The sequence below is a fragment of the Falco peregrinus genome, chromosome 2 (genome assembly GCF_023634155.1).
Source record: "Falco peregrinus isolate bFalPer1 chromosome 2, bFalPer1.pri, whole genome shotgun sequence".
Lineage (NCBI taxonomy): Eukaryota > Metazoa > Chordata > Aves > Falconiformes > Falconidae > Falco > Falco peregrinus.
The window spans coordinates 27,935,194-27,960,356 of NC_073722.1; the positions used below are offsets into that span (position 1 = coordinate 27,935,194).

The 25,163-nt window shown below is 37.4% G+C and overlaps 1 long non-coding RNA gene across 1 annotated transcript; it reads left to right on the forward strand.

Moving 5' to 3' along the window:
* Positions 1-4,892: 4,892 nt before the first annotated feature.
* LOC114013804 (uncharacterized) lies at positions 4,893-21,922 on the forward strand. The gene is made up of 3 exons (XR_003557011.2): positions 4,893-4,956; positions 18,413-18,563; positions 21,830-21,922. It is a non-coding gene; the product is annotated as an uncharacterized LOC114013804 (long non-coding RNA).
* Positions 21,923-25,163: the final 3,241 nt, after the last annotated feature.

Here is a 25,163-nt window from a genome sequence, read left to right on the forward strand (position 1 = left end):
TATGAACCAAGACTAGGCTAGATAATATTCCTTAGTTTATAAAAGCAAAGTAGGAGCTACCGTGTTGGCTGAACTGTAAGTTGTATAGTTTCACAAAGTGGACTGTTTTTCTCCTCTGTTCAACAAGGTCTTGGGAGGGAAATGATCTGGTAAATCTGTCAGATAGCTTCCTTCAGGCTCCATCCATAGTCCACTAATGAGATTTTAAAGCTGTCATTTTTCAACATCTATTGAAAAAAACAAGAGCATATGAAGTCGAGGGCAGAGGGAACTTGCTTATGTACAGGCAGATAATACAACTCAACATTAATAAATAAATTATTATACCAGGGTGGGTGGTGTTTGTGTATCATACTGCATATCATATTACATAAAACGAATGTAAAAAGACTGACACTTCAGGGGCTGCTCTCAAAGGGACAGCCATCAGCATCTAAATATGCTTAGCCCCAGAAGGAAGAGTGGAACTGTTGCAGCCTACTTAAATTTAGGCTTTCAAATTTAAACTTCACGTGCCTTGGCTAGTCTGGCAGGGAGCCTTGTTTCTCTGCCTGTATGATTTTCACATGAGCAGAGCATAATCAGTCAGGATGGGACTCCAGTTTTGGAGGCACATCCTGGCTCTTTGATTTTGCACAACACTATTGTTTGTGTTAGGCTAGAGCTAAAGTACTGGAATCAAAATTTTAGAGGGCCAGAAACATTTATGTATGAATCCAAGCCATTTTACTGAAGCCCTTTTAGATTTCAGTCATCTGTGTAGATATAAGCAATATCAAAGAAATAAGAGTAAATCAAAAAAGGAAAAAAAGATGCCAGAAGCCTGTACTATATTGAGAGAAGTTATAACTGTGTTCAATCCAAGTGTAGGTTCCCAATGTAATATTTTACAAAAGTCTGACAAAGGTGAAATCAGTCACGCAAGAGCTGCAATCCCCACTGTTTGTCTGGGTTCTTTCTAACATGTCCAACAACTGCAATGACACTGAGAATTAATCATAATTTATTATTCCATTGAAGCCTAAGCCACAGAACAGTTTTTGTTTTGCTTATGTATGTTGAAATAATAACACCCACCAAGAAGACGCAGGAGGCAGCTCTAGTGAAATTCTTATCCAGCTAACTGCATGCAAATACTTCCACACATGGCTTATAAATAATGCAAATTGTGCTCACTGGAAATTATGAATGACTTTAAGAATGGTGTGGGTTTTCTGTCAATTTTTTTCTGACACCTGCAAATAAATGATGGACAGATTCAAGAAATTAAAAAGGTTATATCTAAGATTAAACCTAGCTAGAACTTAGGTTATTAGGCTCCAAACTATGCTGTGAAACATTCTAGCTTTCAAGTGCTTATTCCAGGAGTGGATTCTGAGGTCAGAATGTCTTCTGGTCATATCTTCAGTTTACAGCTCTTGTCAGCCATGTACACCAGAATGAAGCCTGGGAGAAGTCCCGTGTGTTTCCTGCTGGCCAGATATAGGTGGGTCCCAGCCCTTGCAGCCTGTTTATGCGTTTTGGAGAGAGGGTCTGTTCAGGCTTTGAAACTCGCTCAAGGACCAGACAAGTATCATTTAAGATTTGCCGTCCCTGGGCTTGGAGGCAACTGAGTCCTTCCTGGAGGGCAGCCCTAACTGCTGGATGGTATTGTGGATACAAATGTCATGTTTGTGACAGAGCATCGTTTTCCTTCTCATCTGTTCTAACATGTGAAACAAGGAGACAACATTGTGCATATCCTCCATAATTAGAGAGGACTGTGGAGTATTTTTAGCTTGAGAATAGCATGGACCTTTAGCTGATAGAGAAAATATATATGTTAGCATATATAAGTGCATGTATATGTCTATGTTTATTGCGGTAATATACTTTACAAATAGCCCATAGGTTTTCTAATTCAAGAGCAATAAAAATGTTTTGCTAATAGTTGGGATTTTTTTGGAGACAGTGATCACTGTAGCTTTCACATGTGTACAGTGGATTTGATTAACAATTTTTTATATTAGTTATGATAACTGGTATTAGACATGCTCTTGTGTTTTGTCTCTGTAATAACAGCAGCAGTTGAATTATTATGATGAGAAAGCAGTTCATAAATATTGCAGTAACAGATGTGACTGAGGAAACAGTTTGTCGTTCCAAGGCTATCACTTTCATTGCTTGTAGTGACAGTGGAGTTGCTGGAGGTTATATTTTTTAAAATAGACTTGAATTTAAAAATAGCATACTTAGCTCCCTTTTTTGTGTCAGATTCTGTTATTTATCTCTGATATGAAAGAGATCATGATCTGGAAAAGTAGACGTTACTTGACTTAAATCCATGATTTTTAATAGAAGACTACCTAGAAATAGTTCACATTAATTGACTTTATTGAATTTATAATGCTCCAGATAGTATGTCCTGAGGAACAAGGTGAAGCATTTATAGAATTGTGACGTAAAATGGTGTGTGTAGTGGCTTCTATTTGTGCATCTGAGCAGCTCTGCCCCTCCCATTGTATCGGTAGGCCATGAAAAAGTGTCATTCTGCATCATGAACTGATTTCCAAAAACCTCCTTTTCCTGGGGCAGAATTGTCTTGCTTTAGTGTTGGGGAAGGAAAACAATAAGCATCTATCTCATTAATACTTGTCTTGTTACTGTGGGTAACTTCCCAGATTTCAGCAGCCTCTGCTCATTAGGAACTCTATAAACCATTTGCTGTTGTAACCTCTTTTGGATTTCATTGGGTCTTTGGAAATAATAAGGAAAAAGTGATCATCTGATGTATAATTTACTTTAATATTGAATCATGCCGGTTTCCTTTATATTTCTTTTTTTTTAATCTTTCAATATGCACAAGAATTTTTTCCAGATACATACTTACCTATGTATATGGAGTTTCTTTAAAGTTTATAGCTGATTTGATACTGCTTTATCATCTGACATTTGTAACATCCATTCCCTGTTTCTTTTGTGTGTGGCTTCAATTTCTAGTGGATAAGGCAACTTAACAGCAAAATAGAGGAGTCACAGAAGTGGTGGGCAAGACTTTGGGTCCTGCATACTGAACAAGAAAATAATATACTTAAGTTTCATAAGAACACCTGCATAACGATTGGAAAAATACATACCCATTTTCAAAGAGATGCTAAGGCACATCAGAATAGTACTCTGATAAGCCATTAGCAAAATTGTAACTCTTCCATTTTGTGGATGCTGATCTCTTAGGAATTCATGTTGTAGTTCCTTTTGACCTGCACCTAGTAGTAGGTATTTTTAATTACTCATGGCTGTTTCTGAAAGTCTAGTTTGTACAGTAAATGCCAGAAGTTGTGCCTTCCCAACACGTATGACATAAACGATAAGAAACTTCTGCAGATCAAAATAAAATTCTAACACTGCTTATTGAAACTGTTGCCTCTACATACCAAATTAATGTTCATTTTATGTCCTTTTACTGTAACGAATGAACACTGATCTTTTGCAGATGACACAAAATGGGGTGGAGTGGCTGATACGCCAGAGGGTTGTGCTGCCAGCCAGAAGGACCTTGACAGGCTGGAGAAGTGGGCTGACAGGTACCTCATCAAGTTCCAGATGAGGAGAAGAAGTGCAAAGTTCTGCACCTGGGGAGGAACAACTCCAGACACCCCCATATGCTGGGAGCCGACCAGTTGGGAAGCAGCTTTGCAGAAAAGGACCTGGAGGTCCTGGTGGTTGCAAAGTTGAACATGAGCTTGTGACATCTGCCCTTGTGACAAGGAAGGCTAATGGTATCCTGGGCTCCATTACAAGGAGTATTGCCAGTAAGTCAAGGAAGGTGATCCTTCCTGTCTATTCAGTAGTGATGAGGCCACACCTGGAGTGCAGTATTCAGTTCTGGGCTCTAGAGTACATGGACATACTGGAAAGAGTGCAGCAAAGGACCATAAAGATGATGAAAGGATTGGAACATCTCTCATATGAGGAAAGGCTGAGAGAGCTGGGACTGTTTAGTTTAGAGAAGGCTTGGGGGCATCTCACCAATATGTACAAATATCTGAAGAGAGGGTGCAAAGAAGACAGAGCCAGACTCATTTCAGTGGTGCTCAGTGACAGGGCAAGAGGCACAAACTGAAACACAGGAGGTTCCCTCTGAACATCAGGAAGCACCTTTTCATTGTGAGGATGACTGGAAACTGGCACAGGTTGCCCAGGGAGGTTTTGGAGTCTCCATCCTTGGAGATATTCAAGAGCCGTCTGGACGGGATCCTGAGCAACCTGTTCCAAATGGCCCTGCGTGAGCAGGGGTTTTGAGCAAGATGGCCTCCAGAGGTCTCCTCCAGCCCCAACCATTCTGCGAGTCTATGATGTCGGATTTGTGGCATATTACATTATTTTAATTTTGTATCACCTGACATGTTTTGGTATGCAAGAAGCAAAAACAGCCAGAGAGGTTGTTGCAGGACTCTATGCACAGTAATCTCAAACATCTAGATTAATTTTTTCTAGCTTTAGCAGTTTATAGTCATGAAGAATTTTGCTGTAATAGAGGCAAAGTCTCAGGAAGGTAGAGTTTAATACATACCCTGACTTCATTGTGGAATTTAGCCTGGCATTTTGTTCCTCTTGCCCTGTGAACATTGCATGTATTTTCACGCTGCTTTCCTTCAACAAGCTGTTCCTAGGAGGCACATATTGATTTAATCAAATCTTACAGCTGTAGCTGAGAAGTGTTCTGAATAATAATAAGGCTTTTATACTGAATATGACTTCATTTAGAAAATACTACTGATGCAAAGTGGCAGATTCATTAAACTGCATAACTGGTCAATGTGTTTATACTTCAGAAACTACTGTTTTTAAAGGTAGATCACTTGGTTATCTAATCATCTTTTATATACCTTGTTTTGCTTTACAGTGGTGTTGGAAGAACAGCTCCTGGGAAGCAAAAAGTTAAGCCAATAATCCAGAATTAGCTTCAATATACAGGTGAGACTTCCCAGTTTGCTGCCTTCCTGTGTGGGGAAGGTCATGGGGCTTTTGCATGAAAACACAAAATTTATTCATTAGGTAAGTTTGCCTTTGTAAGTTGTAAAGAACTGTAGATGGTTACTTTTTAGTATGTTGAAAAGAGAAGACCTTCTGTTTGGACTATGACCATACAAATTGCTTGCTAGCATCCCTATTTCATTAGTGCGAATTGGTGCAATAGAAATAGTTTTCTGTTTCTTCCTTCGATAACCAGACAAGGTGAGAAAAAGTGACCACTGGACATTAAAGTACATTTGATCTCTTTGCTATACATTGAATTTACTTCAATCTATTGGTACTTTTTGATGTTTAAATAACCATAATTTTGAAACTACTGTTGTCCATTGATTGAGAAAGAACAACTGTTTCAGTCTTCCTCCTGTTGGTAAAACCATCATGCAACCTTGATATATAGATTGTACAGATTAAACTACTTATTTGAAAGTAAAACATAAAGACTGCTTTCTATGAGGTTCTTTTAAATTTTTACTTTAGACATTACTATTAGCTGTTGCAGAAGCAATTTTTGAGCGTTTGCACTTAGTCTCTAATCTGTGGTTTTGTTGTTTGTAATAACTATTTATTCTTCTTTTAATGTCATGTCATGCACTGATCTCACATCTTGAAAAAAAGATTAATCATGCTCACTTCTCTGAGTAGACTTTTCTTCCCTAAAATTCTACTGTGGTTTATTCTGATTATGATGCCATTTCATGATATCAATGAAATATTTTTGTTCACAACTAAGTCCAAGTAATAAAATACCTTTCTTATCAGTCTATAACATGAACTACCTAACAATTTCTGTCAGTGGAAAACCTGGAAATATTTGTTATATGTGATAGAGAAATTACATGACACTGGTAAACAGTGTGCTACAATCAAGGCACTGGAAACAGGCAATAATAAATTGAAAATCTCTGTGGCCCATGTATCCCTGCTTATTTAGAAGACAGTGGGACAGAACTTGCCTTAAGGAAACAGTGCACAAGGACATTGTAGCTTACCTTGGTGGCACTGAAGGTTATTCTATACACATAACAAAACTTCAATCTGGATCTTTTACATTGCAGTAGGGAAAAATGTCCTAGCTGCTATGACTAGTTACTATAATGGCTGATTGCTTACACAGATCATATCAGGTCCTGCTTCTAGGGAAAACACACTGGGAAAATCTAATTATATAAACAGCCAAATAAAAGCAGCTACAAGAGAAATAAGCAATATACTTTCTGCTGGAAAAGAGGCAGAAAAAAAATATGTCACTGGGTGTTGTACATGATATCCCTGGGTGTTGTACCTGCTCCAGCATTAAGCATCTAGTTCAGGATATATGATGACAGAACTTCCAGGCTATGTGGCAGCACATGGAAATGAAATTCACTCTGGCAGAACACAGAGGTAAATGTTGAATTCAATTAAAAAGTTCCTTGATTTGTAATAACAAGTCGTATCAGATTGTTATTTTTTTTTTTGAAAGGTTTTTGTTTTTTGTCCTCATAGAAATTCTGAGGGTTTTTTTGACAAATGCAAATTTCATAATATTACCAGATACCTCCCCTTTGGGAAAAAATCTTATTGATATTATAGTCACAGACAACTATGAGTCAAGTGGAGAATCTATCAGAATTTCATTGTTCTTCATTCAACTATATATCTCTTCACAGTTTTAGGAAACTGTCATTACTCATGTTTAGAAGACGGAAGAAATTTTTAGATTTTGTTTTAGTTGATTTTTTTCCCATAACAGGAACAGAAATCTTTAAACAGAATGTTATTTAATGCTGTATTATTCAACTAACAAAAATCATATGAGACTCAGAGTTGTCTGAAATATTATTCTGTTTGAACTCTTTCCCCTTTTTCCATAATATCATTTCACTATACCCTACCTGCATTTGTGTCAGCATGATTGCCTTTCTGCACTCCGATTTTGATATCAAATATTGCAAAATCTCAAACGTCAATAATTTATTATTTTTATAATAGAGGCCTCTGGCACTATTACATTAAAAAACAATAAAGGGATAAACATAATACAGTGACAGGGTAGGGCAATTTTTGGCATTCAACATTTGTTTAAGTAATTAATTTATGAGGATTGATACATTTTGAAAATATATATTTTCACTAAATTGTAATTCTGGAACATATTGGGACTTTATTGAGCTGAAGGTTTTATTGATGCAAAATACGCTACCATGGGACCAACAAATCACGGTCTGTCATAGATAGATATTATTTTGCAGTGCATCCAGATACAATACTTGCCCAGTTAATTAGTTGCCACTCTCCCCCAAACCTCAAAATTTAATCTGCAATAACTGGAACAAAGAAGATTGAAGTTTAAGAATGGTATGCATGACTTTTTCAAATTTCATTTAGTGTATCACAGAAGAAAATCCAGTCTAAAGAAAACTAGGTGTTTCGCGACAGAGTGTAAAAATGATTTATACACAAACCCTTTCAAAACCAAAGAAGAATAAGACCAACAAGACCAAGGACAAATAATTACTAGACTTCTTTAGGAAATTTTCCAAACAGTGTCTGGAGATTATTAGTAATTGTATGACTAATCTTGCCTCATGTTTAGAATGTCACTCTTTGGTGTCTGAACAATTCTATAGTGTTAAGAAAACTGGAATTAAGTGAAGACATACACCGGTGGAGTTACCAGATGCGGTCACTAAGGAAAACAAGGTAACTCACCTGTTTAGATAAAAATCTCCCTTGCTATCGCTCAGCACTTTGTGGCTACAGGGATTGTGGCATACTGTACCCCTGAAATTTCTCCATATACCACATTTTAATGAAAAATGAATAGGAATGGTACAGTGTTGCCACTAAAAAAATCATCTTCATTATTCAGGATTTACAAAGCTCCAACAGGATTGAAAATTGGTTTGTCTAGTCAGTATTTTCAGTCTTTCTTCATCATTTAATCTGTGCAAGACAGACACTCTATCCATACACTTGGCTTTTGATGTCATTACTATTTTCTTCTATTTTAAATTTGCAAGAGGTACTGCAGTGTAACTTGCAGGCTGCTGAGCTGTCAGATACATGGGTTCTTTTACCTCAGTATCCCTTCTCAAAACTTTAATACCCTAATCTTTCTTACATTTCACCTGTAGTTGTAGATAAGTTATTTGATAAACCATAAATTGTACCTGTAATATAGGAGATCACATTTAAAAGTATATGGTAGCTAGGCATTTCTTTCTGGCTTTAAGATTCTAAAAGTCATACTACTTTTTATATCTATTTGGCCAATTGCACATTATCTTATGTATGCGCTCACCATCCTTATATAAGAGACATAAAACTTTCTGAATACAGATAGTGTTGGTGTTTCTTTCCATAGCGAGAGTAGGATTTTGTATAGAAATTCAGGAAAGCTAAAAGAGCAAAAGTTTTAAGTCAGAAGCTTATGTGAAACCTGACTTTTATTTATTTACTTGAACATATGTAATTTTTGTGAATATAATACACCTGCACCTTGAAGGCAGATGCACTGGTATTTTCAGATTTCCCTCAAATCCTAATAAACACATCTATGTACTAATTTTGTCTATGTCAACATTATGCAGTATAAAAAGATACATTAATCCTGTTACATGGTAAATTAATCAATAGGCTATGGATATTTCCATTCCTTAATACAACAGCAAATAATTCTGGTTTGCTCTCCATAAACTGGAAGTTGTCAGAGTAGCAGAGATACAGGAAGCAATGAGGGTGAGGTTACAGAGATGTGGACACTTTATTTAGGTGAGCTATGTTTGGGTTTATTTTCAGTTTCCTGTATTTCACTTAGAGGGCTCCGGGCTGTCTATCTTGTCAGCTTTAAAAATAAGGCCTTGCCTTGTTTCAAAGGTGAGTGGTTGCTTTTGACAAGTGGATGCCTGTTACCAAACTTGCACTTTCTGCTTCAGAAAGATATTTCACTGCCTCCTACTTATGTAAGTAGATTGCTCTGACCAGATTAATTAGACGAGAAAAATATTCTAAAAATATTTTTTCTTCTGATCAATTTTCCATCAAAACCTTAACATATACTCTATTCCTTGAAATGACTTGTTGTTTGGTGGATAGCAGAATGTAAAATAATTGACCATAGGCACTCTGGTGATTTAGTCCATTGTGCAAATATTTAGAAAGAAAAGTGTCTATTAGTTCGTGACTGTTACAAAAAGAGGCCAATAAATCTAATACACCTCCTCAAATTTGATGAGATAATTTTTTCAGCATATTCAACCAACTGTGAACAGTAGAAAATGTAGATGGAATCCCCTCATTACCTACTGCCTTTAAAGAGTTGTTTTCTTTGAGCATGTTTAACGCATCCTATATTTTGAATTAGATTTAGGAAAAAGACTTACTGAGATGAAAAACACAAAATTCACATTTTTCTACTTGTGTAGTCTCAGGAAAAAAGCTCTTTCTTTTTGAGATTGTTAAAATTAAGCCTTGAAGATAATACTGTGCTAGATAAAACAGATTATCGTGTCCTTTGAAGCATTATTTTTCAAAAATAGAACCCTACACATAAACATTCCTTTATAAGTCATGATTAAAATGGGCCAGTATCTGAATTTATTCTATACAAGCAGATCTCCTAACTTTAAATACATATTTTGGCACTTAGGAAAATAATTCCATGGAGTCAATTTAAACCCAGTCTTCCAAGTTTGCTGCAAACACCTGACTAGACAAACTACACCCCTATTGAAACAGACACTTGTCTTTTTGACAGATAAATAATAATAAAAGTTTATTTGGAAGAGTCGTACTGCTGAATTAGTTTCTTGTGCATTTATGACATGAATATTAGAAACTCTGATGGTACAAGATCTGTATATCTGAATTGAAGCCCAAGTTTGATTCCCAACTACAATTAAAAAACCCAAACAAACAACACAATAAAACAAAACTAGAAGAAGCAAGTATGAGTTTACTTCAACAAACTGTGACACTACAACAAGGACACTACAATAACAAGATGATAAGTAAGAAATGTGCTGAATATGAAATTATCTGTCTATGCATTCTGCTAATTAGGTCTTCTAATTAGTAATTGTAGTACAAGAACTAAGGCACTTCAGCTTGGAAATAGATGATTGAGAGGAGGTATAATAAAGACTCTGAAATAAAAAAAATATTATGGAGAAAGGTTTACACAGAGTATTTACTTATTGCTGCTTAAAATGGAAGAGCTAGTTGTGATCAAGCATAGTGCCAGGCAGAAGATATTAAGTAAATTACAGAAACTAGTTTTGCAAAGTGTATACTTATATTGTGGAACTAATTTGTAAAGCTGTGGTGGTTAAAAGAGTAAATAGTAATAGCAGAGGGATTAAGCAAATTAATTAACTAGGGCAGGGCAGGCACAGACATAGTCTTATTTCTGGAACCTGGAAGGACAGAGAGGTGAAAAAATCTTTCTGTATTTTTCCTATTTCATGTGTTCTACTTGCAGTTATTTACTACTGGCTTCCTTGAGAAGCAAGACATGGGAATGTTTGGACCCATAATAATAGATGTTGGACTACCTGGGAAATAAGAAACTAGAAGTGTCTGTCCAAACTTAAGCAGCTTTCGTACAGAGATTACAGGTCGAGTTTTCTTCAACTTGTAAGGAAAATGATGGAAGTGAAAGTCATACACACGTGTAAAGCCATTGATGATATAGGAAAAATACGTTTTTCACCTGCTACTGTAAAAGATGGCACAATGAGTAAATCAGACCTTAGTTTTGATCCCCTATGACAGCTATTAGATAACAGTTAATCCTAAAAGAAATGGAAATGTTAAATCAGGCTTTCAGAAATATACTAAAACATTCTTGAAACCCCTGGTAGGCATTTGTCTATTTTAGGACAGGGATTGTTATTTTCTTATGCAAACCCACACTGGGCATTACCAGAATAGACTGGCATAAAATAACAATTATTATTGAGAACATTTCAGTAATAAAATGATGTAGTAGAAAATAAACCTTTAAAACAACTTTCTGGAAGGAATAATCTGGATCACATAAAAAAAAAGCCTGTATGAAAGAAACATACAAAAAAATAAAGTAATTGAAGGTTTTTTAAGGAAACAAAGCTTATTCTGAAAAACCAATTATCTGCATGAAAAAAGTATATGAATTACAGAATTTATCTAATATGGTCTCTAGTCACATTAAGGATTTAGGTTTAGCATAATAAACATTTTCTTATGGTGACAACAGCCAAGCACTGAGATAGGACTGCACAGGAACGTTGTGGAATTTCAGCAACAGATGCACTTGAAAATCACACATGACAAATGTTTGAAATGGTGTATTTAGACTTGATCCTAGTTTGAAAGAATGGGACGGACTGTATGATCTTTCCTGTCCCCTTTCAACTGTATTATTAAAAATTTGTATTATTCTATGATTTACTGAGAGTATCTGACATTTACTCAGCTTCATTATTACACAGAGCCATATCCCCAAAAAGGACTTTGCTAAAGGTTAGATAACAGAACCAAGATCTCTCAATCCCAAGCGGAAAGCCTCAAAATCCTGATTAATAATTGCCAAGCCCTGCAGATGTGTAAACACCACATAGCACTCTTGAGGATCACACAGGAGAGTTTCTGAAGAACCGTGAAGTTCCACACCCACGTGTGCTGCAAAGTTATGCAGCTGTTCAGGTATCAGCAGTACAGGCATGTAAGTAACTGCAGTGTGGTAGAGAAACACATGAGTGAGCTGTGAGTTAAAGCTGGTCTAAGTCACCATTGGCAAAGTAGCTGCAGAATAAGGGATTTTGTGCAGGCAGTTTACCTTGCTTCTCAGACAGTGCACAGCTATGTCAGGAAGATAAATGCTGTGGCGACGTTGTCAGGCTCGACATGACTGAATATCGTTTTGCCTTCTCATAAGACAAACCTAAATCTAAAACCTGAGTTGTTCTTCATCTCTCTCAAAAGACTAACACAACCAAATGTGCTCTGAAAATATCTATTCTACAGTCTCTGATCTGGGCTTATAATACACTGCAGGAATCTGACTTCATATGCAGGTGGACAAAGTGCCTCTTGCCTATTTATACACCCTTCAGACGTCTGCAAAAGCTAACTAAGAAAAGCAAGAAAACTCAGTAAGCTTACATAGGTATTTTCCTGCTTAAAAGTGTGGAGATTGCAAAATATTACCCTTTTACTCCAAATAGCCCCTTAGATTGCAGAAGACCTGGGTAGAATACTGTTTGGCTGTGAAAGGCTTCAAGCCCGCATCTCTATTTTCCTAGGTAATGCTGTAACTTCCAGGTCACATATTACTCTTAAGCAGTACTTTCAAGCCTCCCTTTTGAAGCACTCCACTCATCAGCAGAGCGGGGTAGTGAAAAAAAACCCTCCTATCTTTATGGAGTGGTTGGGGGAATTCTGTGTTCCTCTGTGTGTTTCAAGGACAGGGTGCATTGATCAGTGAAGAACTAGGGACAGAAATAGATTTAAAATACCATTTCTCTGCAGAAGTGCCTGGCCCAGTGCTACAAGTGTTGCCCAATACAATGAGCTGATGCTTATTTTTATTCTGAAGCACTAAGTCAGAAGCTTTTACAATAAAACAGGCTTAAGATATAATATTTCTTCTCAGATTGTTTTTATGTTCTATGTCTGAATCTTGGGAAGTTATTGCTGAACATACTTGTTATATTTCCCTTTCTGAGACTCCTGTCTACATAAGCAAACTAGGAAGTCAATGTGCTTGGCCCAGAGGTCTGGAGTCTGCTCTGGAGGCCAAGCATCTGGGACCTTAGGCAATATGTGCTCAACACTGTCAGTGTCACTGAGTTTTACAGATACAGCTCACAGTCCACAGATGGTAGGCTTGTTTTAAATGCTTTTCTTTCCATGTAAAATACCACTTCTATGTTTCCCACATTTCAGTGGGACTTCTCAGCTCCCTACAGATAAGCATTAACCAAGACTATCAGCTGACTGGAGATAACTGGCCCTCAAAATGGACCTCATTCTACCCTTCCACTACGTTTCTGAGAGTTAGCTAGTGAGATTGCTCTTCTCTGGGGAAAAATTTAGAGGAAGTAAAACTCAGACAAAGCTATGCTTATTTCACATGCATACTGTTAAATCTTCACAAGCTTTCCTTTCTAATTTTCAGCAAAACACCTGTCCTTCCTTGAGAAGTTACTTAGTGTTGCACTGCTTGCTATTCCAATATTTCTACCTGATTATTTCTATGGTGTAACTTCTGACATGGGAAGAAACTATCTGGATTTAACTTGGCAGCAGCAAAAACATCCTTAGAGTCAGATCAGGCAGGTTAGAATAGTCTTTCAATGGAAGCAAAAGAATCTCTGTATCTTCAGTCACTTAAAATGATACCAGGCAAAACATTCCATTGCTGCATTGACAGTTTGTGCAACAATTTTACTTAATTTGTCTATTATTCCTGTTGACCAATGGTTTTCTCAGAAACTTTTCTGTAATAGATTTCAGCATGTCTGTTTTTCAGATTAAAAATAGAGAGTCTTGAATGTCTCAATTATATTTCTAATGATAAAAGCATGTACTCAGTATGCACAAGCACTTTTAGTGAAATTAATTGGGGAAATCTGTCGGATTCTCACTTTCCTTTTTTTTTTTATTTGTTTTATTTTTTTTGTTCCGATGCCTTTAAGAGAAAGATTTCATCTGTGCTTCTGTGGACACAAAGTATTTGCACAAAAGGTTGTAGTATTCCAATAGATGACAGTTGGTAAAGGTTTGGGTGGGATTTTTTACAACATTATTCTGTTCAGAAGATTGAGTCTGTCTATCCTTTCAGTGGTAGGGAATGTAAGCCCCTTTGCAGGTGTTATGAGATCCACACTAATAGAGTCAAGTGGTAGGAGATGATAGGCATAGGTCATGGGCTGGGAAGCAAAGTCCTATGCATTTCACGTCCATTAAGAAGCTTCCACATATCAAATTCATAGTGCCTATTTTTTTATGTCCACTACAATTTGTTGTGCTATGTTCATGTGATCAATGAAAATACAAACCATCCCCTCAAAGGTTATAGGACTGTAGGATAAGTGAGGCTGGAAGGGACCTTTGGAGGTCCTCTCGTCCTTGCCCCAAGGCAGGACCAACTACAAAGCCAGATCAGGTGGCTCAGGGCCTAAAGTTGCCCTGATTGTAATGTGACAAAAAGCTGAGAAAGGCAAACTAACAAAAGGTCTCAAAACTTATCTTTCCACTTGCCATCTGTGTCTTTTCTAGGGCACAATATTATTCATCTGTTTCTTTCAAGTGAAATTTTAAAAGGCTTTCCTAGCTGCACAAACTCCACACAGTCTTACTGGGATCCCTTTGAAAGTCATCATTTTCATCACTTCTGAGGCCTGGTTTTGGATCTTCACCTTGCCATAAATCAGCTCCTTGCCACTGCAACCTCCCCTCCTATAGGTTACTGCTTTTTTTCTTTTTTTCCCTCTTGTCTAACCAGACGATAATCTTCTCCCCACTCAGCTTCTCTCCACCCTGTCCCAACTTATTGTATTATTGAAGCTGCCCCCAACATACATGCATGCTTTCTTCCAAGAAAAGAAACTATTCTAGAGATTCTCACCTGATCCAGGGCCAAACAAGCAAGACAAAGTACCTCACCTACACCTTTTCAAACATTGATAACAAGAGTGCATCTTATGATACACTGAAAATAAGCAAATGTAATGCAACCACCACAGTGTTCTTAAGGAATATTTTCAAAGTGACTTAGGGATACCAGATACAGATGAATTGTACCCAAACAGACAGGTTAAGCTAGTTTTTGAAAGCGAAGGTGAAAGCCTAGATTTGTTCTCTTTTAAATGTCTATAGAAGTTCTAAGTCCCAACCTTTCCCAGCTCATGCTTTGGCAGCTACTTCTGACAACTAGCATCTGGTTTCTCACATGTAAATTGCCTGTTAGTTAGGGTGTGTAATTGACTCTGGTTAGTCTAATTTAAGTAAATATTCTCAACTATATTGATTACTTAGAACTTAGCTATAAAATAATCACATTCTCAATGGACACTATGTGAATTACTAAGATTTTTCAGGCCCAAATGAGATTTTTTTAATGTTTTAATAAATATGTTGTACCTTTTTCGTAAATGAAAACAAGGAATACTAGCCATCTCTCTGTTATATGATCCAGTCTATTTAACCAAAATTAAATTTGGCAGAGGGCCGAATTCTTGCAATTTTTCACTTATAAAATTTGTAACAGTTTCTGTTTAATAAGACCTCAACATGAGGAACACCAGCCAGATGAATTAATAATTCTATCTAAATCAGAATGCATTTTAAATATTCTAAGCATTTCTTGACTTAAATAAATTCTTTATGTTTTTCTTTCCTAACAAATTAACACTTCATAGTCTGAGATGGATACAGAAAGCCCTCTGAAATTAGGCATATGGGCCTAATATGCCCATATTTTATGGTAACTCAATCAGATAAGAATTTATTCATTTTAGTTTTCTGTCATTTGGGCTTTTGAATATTTTTTATTGACTGAAACTTTTTATGGGTCTTTATATTACGTAGATGAGGGGTTACATTCTTTAAATGTAAACATTTAGCCAGCCATATGATGGAAAGGTATTAGATTTACTTTTTCTCTCTAGAAAAGATCACAGCTGATCCCCCCACCATTTAATTGCCATAATTTTCAAATAGTGAATTTCTTCACATTTACCTAAGAGCATAAATTCCTAAGGATTTAGATTTTTGGGGGTGTCGTGGTTTAACCCCGGCTGGCAACCAAGCACCATGCAGCCACTAAGAGGGATGGGGAGGAGAATCAGACAGGAATGTAAAAGTCAAGGGTTGAGATAAGAACAATTTAAGAATTTAAACAGAATAAGGAGGTAAGAACAACAATAATAACAGTAATAATAATAACAAAATGGAAAGGTGGGGAAAAAAGGGTAAGAACAAAAGCTGTGCATGCAGGCAGAGCAAAGCAAGGAATTCATTCACCACTTCCCATGGGCAAGCAGGTGTTCGGCATCCCCAGGAGAGCAGGGCTCCAGCACACATAACGGTTACTCAGGAAGACAAATGCCATAATGCCAAATGTCCCCACCTTCCTTCTTCTACCCCCAGTTTATATACTCAGCAGGATGTCATATGGTATGGAATATCCCTTTGGCTTGTTTGGGTCACTTGTCCCGGCTGTGTCCCCTCCCAATTTCCAGTGCGCCCCCCCCCAGCCCTCTGGCTGGCAGGGCCCGAGGAACTGAAAAGTCCTTGAATTAGTATAAACATCACCCAGCAACAACTAAAACCATCAGTGTGCTATCAACATTGTTCTCACATCGGAGCCAAAACACAGCACTGCACCAGCTACTAAGAAGAAAATTAACTCTATCCCAGCTGAAACCAGGACAGGGGGACACTGATGAACACGTGCTGTCATGAACTAGGTAATAAGCCTTGCAACAACTTTTGATGATTCCAGTCTGGTATTTTCCCTGCATAAGTTTATTTATTTACATTGTCATGTTAATTTTGATTTTAAGTCATGGCATATATATGTTTTACTTTCATTTTTTTTCCTCTACCTGGTACATAATCTGACAATAGATTCTATTTTCAAGGTTTCACAATTGCTCCTCCAATATTCCATATAACTGACTTTATCTATTTCTTTTGGTAGCCGGAGTATATATATAATGTACTGTGTTGCGCATAAATATACATATATATATACAAATATATATATACACAATATAAATATATAGTGTCATGGATATCTTCTGTGCATCTCCTATGGTGCCCTAAAACCATGTATGATGGTGCAAGACATAAAATTGAAAGTGTTAATTATTGTTCGATGAAAATAATGACACAGTGATATTGATGTGTGGGTCATCAAAGAAAACACTTTTTATGGTGCAAATATGTTATTTGATACTACCTTTATTTTAATAGCAAAATGCTTGGTTGCTGGCTTAATTTCTCAAGGTGCATGGAAAATGATCTCCCCAAATAGGTATACTTAAATGTAAATTCTGTAGCTGATTGATGCTATGATATTATTTTTTAAAGCATTACAATTCATTAGAAGTGATTACTAACTGGTTTTCATTTGCATATATGAACGTGCATTCACCTGTTCCAGAGATAACAGAGGGTCTGGCTGATCTGGGGATGTACCTGTAGGGAACCTCTGTAGTGCCAGGTCCCAGTACTGAATTCCTACACAGGCAGTGTACTTAAGTTCAGATCCTCCATGAAGCAAGTGTAACAGTTATATCTGGAACGTGTTTGGTGTGTCTGGTGTATCAGGTACCTTTTCACTTCAGCAAATCAAGCCTTTTTTTCACGCAAAGGGGATGAGTGCCTTGCGCACCTACTGCCATATAACAGGGGCACCCTTCACCCACAACCTCCATTCTGAGTGTGTGCAGCATTTGTGCTGCCTGTTGCTGCTGTCACTGTTAGTGATTCACATGAGATCTGTGACCAGGAGGCCTGCTACAAGCCATTTTCAACTTTTGATAGCTAAACAAAATGTATTGTTGCCTGATCTGCCCCAAAGGAAGAGCACACACTTTTTGGTGAGCAAGGTTGCTTGCTCCTGCTCTCTTCTCACCCTCATAACAAAATGGGTTACACACTCATAGGGTGGGTTGGACTCAAGTATATAGGGCAACACACTTTCTTTGAGGAATCACATACCCAAGAAATGTGGCAAGAAATAGCCATCATCTTATGAAACCTGGCTATGCCAAATGGTGCCAGTAGAAAGAGAGCATAAGCAGAAGGACAAAATTTGTCATGAGGTTATGAAGGAGAAAAGCAAGATATTAAGTAAAACAGTGAGACTCAGTTCTTAGTTTCTCCTATTGCCAACATGAGTGTCCCAAGAACCAGTGGAGTTTCTAACCACATACCTTTTCTAGTCTTTTCTTCTTTTATCGTATCATATCTCTGAAGCATTGCCAGAGGAGGATTGTCTGGCATTGGGAACTTTTCAGAAGTTTGGGAAAGTGTATGAAGGCTCTGAGTTGAGCTGTAGTGGTTTGTGCACTTCTGAAGTCTGTAAGTCAGACTACAGAAGGATGTACAGGCAAGGGAGCACTGGCACTGGCCTGGTCTCTCTAGCAGTCTCCTGTAAGTTGCAAGTGGATTTAGGGACTCTGGTTGTTCCAGGAAAAAGGGAATAATCACTGAGATTATGCCAGCTGTTTTTGCAGTGCAACTACCCTATGTCATGCTCTTGGCTGGTCAGGCCCAAGGGTAGACTTACATCATGTACAGCAGGTGTATAATGGTGACTACAGACTGTCATTTTGACACATCCAGAACTGCCCTGAGTGTCTTTTGTACATGACATTTGCTTAGGACTACCATCTCAAATGGCTTTGTTTCTGGTTGGCAGTGTAAGAGCAGGAGCTTGAGGTGCTAAGCTGCAGTGGGAGATGCTGACAAGGTGATCCCTGACACCTGACCATGGCTGACCTCCTAAGAGCCCCTAAAGTGCCTGCCCTGTGCCTGCTCACCAGTCCTTGTCTTGTTCCTCTCTGCTGGTGGTAAGTTGAAGCTGTCATTTTCCTTGCTGGACTTCCAGTTCTTGATTCACTCTGCCAGTCCCATTCCTGTCTATGGATTGAGGGGTGTACCAGACTGTGCTTGAACACAGCTGCAGTGCAACCTTGGGGTGTAGGAGTGGGAGTCTGTGTGATGTCCAGAGCCTGTGACTTCAGGCAGGCATGGGAGGAAGGAGAATCAGAGAAGTCCCTCGGTAAACCACATCCATAATCAATTTGCTATTGACACAAAGCCACAGAAAGCAGCAGTCCTGCCAGAAAAATGACTTGCAAGATTTCAGTTTGTTTTCCAGGTGGAGCAAACTAAGGACATTTTCTTGTCAAATACATACAGTGCATACAGTTTCTGTATCCACTGCTGGAGGGCTGTGCTTTGCTGGACAGCTGAGGTTTGAGTGCTAGAATAGTCTTGTTTGCTGAACAGCAAAACAGTCTAGCTAGGCTACAGAGACTGTCTGTATTCCTCCTTCCTTTTCCAGTTTCAAAATTGAAAACTGCTAAGCTTAATGGAAACACTATCTATCCCCTTATCTTTGGAGAGATATGCCATCTGCTCTTTAACCATCTGTTCCATTTATTTTTCAGTTTTTCCATTTTCACTACTTAGTATAAAGGAGTCAAGCACATATTTCTGAGACTTGCCTTCAAATTCTGTCTCCACAGGAATTACTTTCATATGTGATTCACTTGCATTTGTGTAGTTCTGCTGTGAAGGAGCAGTCTGTCTATAAGATTGTGCTGTTCCTTTCTCAGTTGTTGCTGATTTACCTCTGTGGTCTAATTTGATTTTCATTCCTGCAGTCCTGAAGGCTACTGGTGGGTAACTTACGCAGATCATTATGGAACACACTTCTTTCCTGTGGGTAGCCAGGAACAATGAATGGCAATGAAAGACTGTGCTCTTTACCAGAGGATTAAACAACCATGATACAAAGTGAATTTATATTTTTTCGATTAGATTCTAAATAGTTGATAATGGAGCAATTTTGTCCTTGATGTGGGAGAGCTCCTAGAAGAGTAGAGTCTTTGAGAATTTAATTCTCTCTGGGGTGGTTGAACACACCCTGAACCTTACAAGCTTCCGGGCTTAATGGGCTTTCCTTCCAGCTTGCCAGATCTAATTAAAGGCAGACTCTGTTCCAGTACGTTATTCTCTTAGCTTTCATAAAATCACTTGCATTTGCATAAGCTTGTCAAAACTCATATTCAGTCCTGCCCAGTTTCCTGAATGAAGCAGGAGATATCCTTTCTTTTTCTTATGGCCATCATGGTCTTCTGAATTAATGGTTTGAGTCTTTGCTTCTGCAACTGTGCCCCTGACAGGTAGTGCATTTCTCATTAATAAGATATTTCACTTGTTCTGGTGTCACACTGCTGTTGCACAGTAAGTCTGTTCCCTAGTCAAAGAAAAAGTAATTCAAATGGTCTGGGAAGCTGTCTCTATAAAAGTGGTTGGCACTACATGATGGCACAGATGTATCCTAGAGAAAGAAACTTCACAAAATATTCAATATTAGATATTTTTACATTCACAGAAAAAACTCATTGAATTTACATTGTTGTCTTACTTGATTTACAACTTAATAGGCATTAGTATCTTTAGTTGTGATTATGACACATAAGCTCTAAAAATAATATGGAAAATAGGGTGATAGGAAGCCAAAAAAACTCCTACAAAATCTTTGTAAAGATATTGGCCTTGCTTTGAAAAATTGGGTAATAGCAGTCTAAGGCAATTGACTCTCCTTTTCTTGTTATATATATTTGTTTTATTTGCTTCTACAATGGAAACATTAAATAGAAAGAAGAAGAGCAGGATCCATCATGACTCTAGTTCTCTCCATCCAGAAAATTTGCAAACTACTTTACAAATCATACACTGTCACTCTATTGATAACATAGCTTCTTTATAGTGAAATAGGATGCTTATCCATGTAAAGCAACTCTGTAAATATGTTTGTGGCTGATACTGTAGCGTATTGCATCAAATGCAAATTCCAGTGTGATTTTTTGGGTAGATAAAGTGTAATTATCCACTTTAAGTTTTAGCTAGGGCCATTCAGCCATATGCTTAATTTGTTCCTACTACTTTGTAATATCTGAGTGCTTCACTGGACATTAATGGCTTTAACTTCATAATACCATTGAGATATGGTAGTACAATTAACTTTATTATGCAAAAGCAGAACCAAGACACTGAGAAACATAGATTCCAAATTAACTTCAATTGAGAAAAGAAAATATTTGGTCAGCTTAATCTGGCCTTGGATCACACCCAAGCTTATATATGAAACCTGGAAAGACTCTATTGTTGGCAAACAGTCTCTTAAGCAAAAAATTATTCTATTATGAAGGGGTAATGGGATCTTTAATCAGTGCAAGTGATATGAGCTGTAGTTTGAAATGTCAAGAACACTGAAATGTCAGTATTTGTACTAAGCAGTCACCAAGAAAAAAAATAACAGTAGTTCTCTCCTGAAGGAAAACCAATTACACTGGACAGCCTTTCATACTAATTTCTAATTGAATAGTAAAATATTTGAGTTGTGATTACAACAGAATTACTATCCCTGAAACCTTCAGGTGTGTATCTATTAAAAGCACTTTCTTGCTGCAGGCATTTTCGTAAAATAGTATCAGCAAAGAACTCCTACAGTGAATGCATCCATGCATCTGTTAGTACTGTTGGTTTCACTCAGGAAAACTGTCTCCTCACACCACGGATTCAGACAGCATCTCTGATAGAAGGACTGCAGGCCTGATGTAATATCAGTGCACAAAATGCTGTACACAGAAATTGCTAGAAATATAAATGTTAAATTGGCAATGTATTATAAAAATACTGGTAGATCTCTAGCTGATATGATTTAGCTCTTAGAGAACTCACTATGGACTTCTATATTAAGGTGACACCAAGAAAATGCTAACATTTCAGTAATTTTTAAAGTTCTTTTTATCCTCTTTGGTATTTGTAACTGTAGTGAGCTTCAGTGTATCCAGCTCCAGCTTCTGTCAGGATTAAAAAGCTCCACAAAGCTCATTACAATTATGCGTATCAGTAAAGACTACAGTAACATCCATGCTAAAAAAGAAGGTATAAATTCCCTAATGAGAGAGGTTAAACTGAAACCTTCAGCTCAAGGTCTTATTATGTACTATTACTCAGATAAACTCATCTGAGTATATCTGAATATATATTGTTGGAATGCTCAGTAATTAGAAACTTTTTAATAATTTTTACTCTTAAGAAGGGGGAAGAAAGACAGAGAAACTTTGATGTTCATCCACATGGGATTTCATAACTCTAATGGATCGATTTGGACCACTGTAATGACCCAGCGATACTGCATGACGTTTTGGTATGTCAGCTTTCGTAGAACAGCTTTTCCACACCTGTTCTTTATGTTACTGCCCACCTGATTTTTGGAATGAAAGCCTACTTCTGGACCCAAGTTACTTCCAAGGCGGTTGGATCTAAGCAACAGGTGGTTAGTGTCTGCCTCTGACCATCACAACTTGCTTTAAGGTTCTCTTTTCCCCTTTGGTCCTGTTCTTTAGATATAGGTTTATTTAGCTGTAGTAACCAAAACATTCTGCAAACAAAACTCTCACCTTCCAGATCACCTCAGTAGTTTATTTATACCTTTCTCTTAAATTTTCTATTTTGTACTGAGAGTAATTTGACACATAGTTTGCATCATAATTATAGAAAAGTCCAAATAGTTGTTTCCCTTTTTGATTATTATTTGTGTGTTTGTTAAGCAATCAAAATTATTCTAGGAGTCAGAAACATAAAAAAGACACAAACCCTGCCTCAGGGTAATCAGTGTGAGACACTTACAGAAAGAACCATTGACAGAGCAAAACCAGATCATTTATGATCTAATATGAAGCAAATCACCTTGATCTTTAATCTGAAAAATCAGAAATTTATATCAGATTTTTCAGCATATTATTGGACAAAATTCAATAAACTGAATCTTAGAAAATTACTTTTCAGTTCTGTCTGTTCCAAATCAAACCCTTACACAAGTGTTGGGTTATGATTCAAATGTTGTCATCTATAAGCAGAATTTCAGCTACATCTTATAAGGTTTTCTGATATCTCTTGTTATAGCTTTCCTGTTCACATACTCATTTTCTGATTTTTTTGGCAAAGCCATACTGTATTTTCTTTTTCCCCAATGAAATTAACATTGCATATGCTGCCATCATATTTGAAAATTTCTTGTGTGACCTTTTGTTATCTAGGTATATCTTACCTGCTTATATTTAAACTCCCTGAAGCAATGGTAAAGAATATCAGCCTGTTGCTCCTTTTCTTGAAGCAGACTGAGTCATCAATATCTTTTTTATATTTAATATATTAGCATAAATATCACTCATCCATTCCAGTTTTGGTAAAAGAACACTAATAATTGTCAAGAATTAAATGATTGCTTTATTCTTAAAAATACCAAGAAGGTTCAAACCATCCGAGGTCCAAAATTGTTGTGTAGAAAAAAGGTTCTTTAATGTAAATTCCAGTACTCCAAAGAATGACATTCTGGGGTTTTTTCCATCACAGAAGACTGCCTGAAATGAATGACAATTGCACTTAAGGTGACTTAGGTCTATAGTAGCTTGACTTAAGTGTCTCTAGTGAATAAGTTGACCAAGACTTCTGCCTTGTACTTTGATAAGCAGGTGAATACAGAATTATCTCACTTCTGCATGCAGGTGTGCCAAGACAGTCTGTTAGATGACTGTATTACCTAAGCTATTAATATACTGGTAGATAACTGGAATTGGAAAGGCATAGGTTCTGACTGCTGTCCTGTGTAATTTCCGGTTTAAACAAATCACAAAATTGTGAGGGAGGAAAAGCAAAGAAATGGTGACATGAAGGCCAAAATTTCATATGAGACTTAAGTGTGTGGTTAGCCAGCCAGATCTGCTAGTCTTGATTGTGTAGGTATCAGCCTGTTATCAAGTGGTAGTAACAGTTTGAGTGGTGTCCAGGGATAGGGCTTCAGTACTTCCCTTACGAATAGCAAACAGGTAATGGTCTGCACAAACCAGTTACTGACAAACACAGCTGACCCACTGACTTCACACTGGATGTCCCAGACATGAAGGACACAACACACAAAAAGCCCCTAAAACTTTATTAAATATATACATACAATGAGTATTACTGCCTGTCTATGAGAACTTTTTATAATATTTTTGCCATCACACTTGAGGACAGTGAACACCAGAAATAGTAGGGGGTTGGTTGTTAGTGGCCTTGGGTGGTGTATCTGTTCAGCCTCAGCATTGCACTGGACACATGCTATGCCTGGAAAGCTATGGTAGAAAGCCCTCTATCAAATCCAGCTTTCAGGCATTCAAGGTGAATTTTGGAGCTGTGTGAATGAGCTCAAGCCTGTTTGGACACAGACGCATTTCCTTTCTAAATCCTGCAGTTCTGCCCTGTGCTGCCGGGAGCTAGGGTGTGACCTGACTGAATCTGGCACTTTCATATGTTTGCATCTTTTAGTGAAATTTATTTATTCCTTCCAATCAGTTTTTAAGAGAAAGTGTGAGAAGGGAGGAAAACACTGTGAACGGCTCTTCCAGTCCAAAAAAAGGAGGAAGACTGTATTTAAGTTTGGCCATGCTTAGAGCATCTCTAAGTGGATTACCTTAGACCTTGCTGATTGAGAAATGAAATGCTAGATCCAGCCCCAGGGCATTTCTGCCTTTGAATGTGTTTTTGTTATAGTTCATGGGCCAAACTCCTCTGAACACAAAGCTCCCAGGTTTCCCTGTCTTACATTAGTCCAATAGCTTTTTCTGTTCTGAACATAAATCTCTCCTTACCCATAACTCCAAATGTCCTCTAACATTTATAATGACAGATGTGCCACTACTCAGCAGCTTCCATATGTCCTTCCTCTCTCCTGGCAGGGCTCCCTTATGTCCCCCCCGTCTCCTGGCACAGCTCTGCTTTCAAGAGTTAGTATTCCTTTCACTTTTCTGTTTGTCATTTCCATTTCTCTCATCATTAATAAACATCTGTTGTTCAGGTTCTGTGATGCCCCATTAATCATCCAACTAAAGTTACCAGGTACAATTTTTTTTACTTAGATCAATTCTTTCCCCACTTTCTCTTGTGCTGTCACTTTGCGTTTGAAAAATACCTGCTATCTATAGATTATTCTAACCAAAGATTTTCTGCACTTTCATCAAATTGGAAGGTATGCAAGTATTAATGAAATACATAAGAAAGTTCTACCAGCCTTCACATTCATGACCTGAAGAAAATTCAGTTGGAAACCAAAAGATGTAGATTTAAAAGCTTTTAGAAATATTCTTCCAGGAGAAAAGTTGAAATGTAGTGAACAAGAACAGAATAATTTGTTTCTCTATTCTTGGTCTTCAGTCTGAAAGAAATTACTTCATTGAATTACAGACAGTTCTTTGTTCCTTTAGAAAATATCAGTTGTAGGCTTCCCATAGTATTAAAATTTAAAAAGGTCAGTTCCAAACAGGTGAATGATCTAATTCACCTAAGAATCTATAGTCTAATTTCGTACTTGTCTAGTACATAGTTTGATC